Genomic DNA, 6,188 nt, shown 5'->3' on the forward strand with positions numbered 1-6,188 from the left:
TTAATGTGCCAACCCCAGATATACCTGATTGATGTCTGAAGAAAGGATGTTGAAAAATCCTCCTAAGCAAATTACTAATGAATCTATATTGTAATGGAGACATTCCAGTATTTTGAGATCTTTCACAGCCAGAAACATCACTATTTCATGGCATTCATTTTCAATGCCTTTCAATGCCTATTTCAATCAGCTGTTTCTCACCGTCCCCACAACATTTTAGAAAAATATTCCATCTAAGATGGCAGCTTAAGGGTGCAATGGAAGGAGGAGGAAGAGAAAGAAAAGAAGAATTGTGGTGGTGTTTTTTTCATATCCCTACCAGTTACATTTTATCTAGTATCATGGCTGCCTGAAAGGATCCATCCTTCCCTCAGCCTTGAGAACAACATTGCTGTAATTGTGTGTACCAAATCATTGCCATCTGTACACAGGCACAATGGTCTTCAGCAGAGAACAAATCCTTGACTTCAATACCAAAAAACACAGGCTTCTATTACTGGATTTATAGGAGAGGTCCTTTAGTGTTAGGATACTAGGCTGTATAATTTCAGGGACCAGTCACTAGAGAGACACATGATTACATATAATTGGCCAGTGTAGGATCATAAAATTGTGGATTGGACTGGAGAAAGATAACACAGTCTCTTCTCTTTGATAGCATGGCTCTTAGGATACGGCACTTGCCTGGAGTAGAAACTTGGAATCTATTTCTGGCTCTATGAACGGCCTGCTGTATGATCTTGGGCACATTACTTCACCTCTCTGTGCCTCAGTTGCCCTACTTGCAAAATGAGGTAATAATTTGTAAAATGTGTTGAGATCTACAAATTGAAAGAGCCATATAAAAGCTAAGTATTCTTCTTTGAGTGATTCCTCATGTCCATTCAACTTGTGTGTGTCCATTCGCCACATGCACTGGTGCCGGAAGATTTTCCTTCAGCAGTATCGAAGAAAAAAACATAACTGTCTTTCATTATATCTGAAAAGTTTTAATTTCAGGATGTCCTTATTAAACTATAACTACCTCCTGTATTGCGTAACAATTAGGGTGGGGAAGAGAGCCAGAGTCAAGCACTCTGGACAATCAGATTGCAATGAGTTAGTTGCTGCCCTGATATAAAGCAATATTTGGATCATCAGAAAATAGCGTTTATTCAAATCAGTTAAGTCTTTTTAGTCCTGTTAAGTCTTGAAAATTTATATCTCTGGGAGCATTTGAGTCCACACTGAAGAGCACTGTTGGTGGTCTGAACTTCAGAGGTCTCACCTTGGATCAGAACCAACTCCACCTTTCAATGTACTCCTGTCAGCAGAGTCTAGAGTTGCAAAAGATTTTTACCAAAGCTAATGCATCCTTTCAGGTGGTCATGAGACCAGATAAAACTTACCTGATAGAATTGTGTTTTATTTTACACATATCCCTTTCATCCTCCTCTCCTGCTCCTCCTTAGATTCCACCTTTAGGCTGCCATCTGAGATGGGGTATTTGTCTAAAATGGGAAAGCAGATGAGGAACAGGAGATTGAAATAGACAGATCTACTCCTTCCCGCAATATTATGTTTCTAAAACTTTAACATTTAACAAGGTGGTGATAGTATCCACTTAAGAGAGAAATCAGAAAATACCAAACCATTGGGAAAAAATTTCAAACTGGGGAGGACAGGAAAAACTTTCACACTTAAAAAAATTAAATACAATACTCACGGCATAACAATGAATACAGATTCATGGGACAGGTAACCAAAAAATAACAAAATTACTTTTTAATAACCAATAGATGAATTATCTATCTATATATTCTTTTTGTGTCAACTCTTTTCTTTAACTTAAAAGGGGACACAAAGAAATGAGATGGGAATTTGATTTACTGTGGGGATACATTTCAGGGAACAAGAACAGAAGAAAGAATAAAAACAATGTATGTTCACAAAACATCTCTATTAGAATACTACAAATACTAGTATTCGCATGAAACTTCTTCAGCCTATTTTCCTTTATTTAATCCTTTATTTTCTAAGAGCTTGTCCCTGGATCTGGTTATATAGTAGCTTAGAAATATGTACTGTGCAAAGCTCATTAAATGATTAACAGTAGTGCCAGTTAGATGAAATTATGGACAGGACTGCATTTTGCATAACAGAACAAGTTATTTTTCTTTATCAACAATGGTTATTAGACCATAGATTTTCTTTCTCCAGCCACCTTGTTGCTGAAATTTATAATCTTTGTAACTCAGTTTTGCTGTTCTAGTAAAGGGCTTTAGAGGGCAGTAAAGAAGCTGCCAGGAGTTAAAAATCATTTGTTACAGTGAAAAACTTAACTAAAATAATCTTTCAGTAAAAAGATTCAAGTTGGAAAGTGACTGAGGAATAATGAAAAATTCTAAACGATAGATTCAGTACTCCTTAATGTGTTTTTCTTCAGGATGTGTTCTCCTTCCAGTTAAACAATTGTGTAACTGTTAGATAGTATGATTACTATATTGGCCAAGTAATAACGGTCACCTTATACTCCTACACAATGAAAAGTAAGGTAGCTGGTGGATTGCACAGTTCAAGTGTTTGGTAATATGATACAGTAGAACCTAAGTTACGAACACCAGAGTTACGAACTGACCAGTCAACTACACACCTCAGTTGGAACCAGAAGTACACAATCAGGCAGCAGCAGAGACACCGCCCCCCTCCACCCCCCAGGGTGACCAGATATCCCAATTTTATAGGGACAGGCCTGATATTTGGGGCTTTGTCTTATAGGTGCCTATTACCCCCACACCACCTCGTCCCGATTTTTCACATTTACTATCTGATCACTGCCCCGCCCCCCCCAAAAAGTAGTAAATACAGTACAGTACTGTGTTCAACGTAAACTGTTAAAGAAATAAAGGGAAAGCCGCATTTTTCTTCTGCATAATAAAGTTTCAAAGCTGTATTAAGTCAATGTTCAGTAGTAAACTTTTGAAAGAACAATCATAACGTTTTGTTCAGAGTAGTAGAACATTTCAGAGTTACAAACAACTTCCATTCCCAAGGTGTTTGTCACTGAGGTTCTACTATCAGAACTTTTCATCACTTGGTCAGATCCAACCCAGGACTATAGAAGCTACTGGTCATTATCATATGAAAATTGTTCAATAATTTATGTGAAATGACACGGTGGTTGTTAGAACCATACCTAGTGTCACTCTAAAAAGTCCCTAGTATGTTGCAAGTGGACTCAGTTGCTGGGTCCCATGTGCTTCCAAGTTAACTGGGTCTGAGTAGAATCCGGTCACCGTTTCTAGCTCTAGGTCTATAGGACACGCTGTTGGGCTCAGAGTTCATCTGACTTCCTTGGCATGTGAGGTGCTGCTGCCGTGCTGTCCTGAACCCCCAAATCAGTTTCAAATCTCTGAGCTTCCCCAGTCATAAATGCCCCCAGAACTTTCCCTAGGCTGTGGGCTCTCTAGGATTCTAGTTTAACCCCTTTAGGGACAATGCGTCAGGAAAACAAGGAACACAGGCTTTGCAAAGGAATTTCTTAATAGATATTTTTCTTAAAAACACTCAGGAGTTACAAATCTTTGAAAAATATTTCATTCCTCATATGCATCCAATGATTTGCCAGCATTTCAGGCTGGACATAATCCTGACCTCTTTCTTGCCAGTCCTGCTTATTTGGCAATGGTCATCAGCTCCCTTGCTGAAAGCAGAGAGCCATGCCTTTAAATAGAATCTTTGTCTCCTTGCCATGACCCATGTACTCCACTGGAAAACTCCAGGCTCCTGCTTTCCCTGTCTATGGGTCCCTGTGGCAGGTGCCGGAGAAAGAACACTGTTCCATAGGAGTGGGCTAGCAGTTGAGAGACACTCAAAGTCAGTGGCTCCAGGTTATAATCATGATGGCCTCTCAGTGCTAATCCTTTGAGGAGGTGTCAAGCACCTTCCTGAGCAAGGGAACAACAATTCAATGGGCTTGCCTTGGGCAAGTTTAGACACACATTTAACACACAATACAAAATGGAGTATATAATTCGATACAGATATCCCACCCTGTCGCAGCAGTCTGTCTGGTTCCTAGTGGACAGCTGTCAGCATCACAAAAAGTAGCACCGTATTTGGCAACCAAGAATTTATACATTTTATATGGCCTCATTTTACAGATGCGGAACTGAGGCACAGAGTGACTAAGTGACTTGCCCAGGCTCACTGGAGATGTTTGTGGTTGCTGAGCAGGATTTAAACTTGGGTCTCCCTCAGCCCAGGCTAGAACTCTAACTACTGGACCATCCTTCCACCATGAAGACTGAAGTAGCTGTAGATGGCAGCGTAGAGAGGCTTGTTCAGCTGCTGCCTATGCCATATATGTAGTGTGCAGAAATCAAACACTGGTCACCATGGTTGTCATTCAAGTACATTCACAATAATCACGTTTGTTTTAAAATATTATTTTACCTTTGCAAAAGCACCTTTCATCCTGAAGGATCCCAATGCAAGCTATATACAGTGCTACGAATATGTACCCACCTCTGGGTGAGAGTTGACTACCAGACTGAAGCTGCTTTCTTTTCCTTCAAGGCCCTTTGCAACTTTCATACTTATCTGGTTTTCTCTCACTTGTGTTGCACCACACCACTTTCAGTTTGCAAACTATACCAGCATCCCCCATCCATCCATGGGTCAGCTTCTCACTTAAATGTCTGTCTTCTTCCATGCTACCCTTTAAGTGTGGAAAACCTCCTTGAACTCATCCACAAGCCTCTAGCTTTTCCTCCTTCAAAACTCTCCACAAGACCCACCTCTGCTGTAAGGCCTGTAAGAAATCAGCCAATTAGGTATGGCTAGACTTAGGGACAGATGTGGATATTTGCCACTTACTTTATTTTTTATTAACAGTGAAAATGCAAATATGTAGGTAACGCTTGTATATATTTGTAATCCTATTCACTCACCAATTATACACCAGTTATCGGTGTTGCCAACGCTAATGATTTTGTCAAAATAACAGGAGTACTTGTGGCACCTTAGAGACTAACAAATTTATTAGAGCATAAGCTTTCGTGGGCTACAACCCACTTCTTCGTCTCATGATAATTGTTTTCCTTAAAGCCCCAGTTCCTGGAGTTAAGTGGATATGTGATGATTTCAGTCCTCATTCTGAAAGAAAAAGTAAGTTTCTAGCCCTCGTGGCTGTGGAGAAAGGTTCAAAATGGGACCCCAATGCACCCTAAAGTCTCAAAAAAACAGAAAGCAAATAAAAAGAACACCAAAACTATTATTTTTACATAACTGCATGACTTTAAAGACAATCTCGTGATTTCTGGTGAGCTTCACTCATGATTTTTGAACATGTGGGATTGGCAATACTGGGACTGTGTCACTGAAGATGTTTGTCCAGTACTGAGCACACTGGGGTCCTGATCTTGCTTGGGGCCTCTGGACACTGCTCTTAATATAAATATTAAATAGTATTAAAGAGAGACTAAGAAAAAAATGTACAGCAGGGAAGAACATTCTGATGAAAAATAGATCTTGAGATTTATTTTTTATAATCCCTAATATTTAGTTCACACTTCCCTGCATTTTTATAGTAGAAATACATGGCACTTCTGAAACTGGAAATCACTTTCTGGGCATAAAAAAAAAAAAAAATGATGAGTGGTATGAAGGATATATTTGAATTCAAACTCGTTTTGCACCCCCTCCAAAACAACAAATGGGGATAGTGAACCTTAAATCTCACCGGATTCACCCATATCTAATAATAAAGTAGCCCACAGAAAATAATATTAGATGAAAACACAGTGAGTTATAAATATCTCTCTTCTATGAACCAGCATAGTTATTCATAATTTGAAATTCATGAAGAAAATGAGAAATATTTTAGTATAAGAAGCAAAGTTAGGGCATCAGTAGTCTTGTTCAGTTAAATTACGAAGGAATGGGAATAGTATGACATTAATTTGAGTCCAATTTCTGTGTTCATACTTTGATAGTACAGTTTGTCACTTGAAAACATGCTGTAATATTCCTGAATAAGTAATATGTCAAGGAATTGGAGGTATACTGTTCTATAAATACTGAAGGATGATTAAATGGAGTTTTTATTTCTGTATTGCTCTGGCTACTGCAAATTTGCTGACCCAGGAGGATAAAGGGGGCTGTTCCTTAACTTTGGACCAGTGTATGGCCACTGGCCAGCTGCTGTG

This window comes from Emys orbicularis, chromosome 5 (genome assembly GCF_028017835.1).
Source record: "Emys orbicularis isolate rEmyOrb1 chromosome 5, rEmyOrb1.hap1, whole genome shotgun sequence".
NCBI lineage: Eukaryota > Metazoa > Chordata > Testudines > Emydidae > Emys > Emys orbicularis.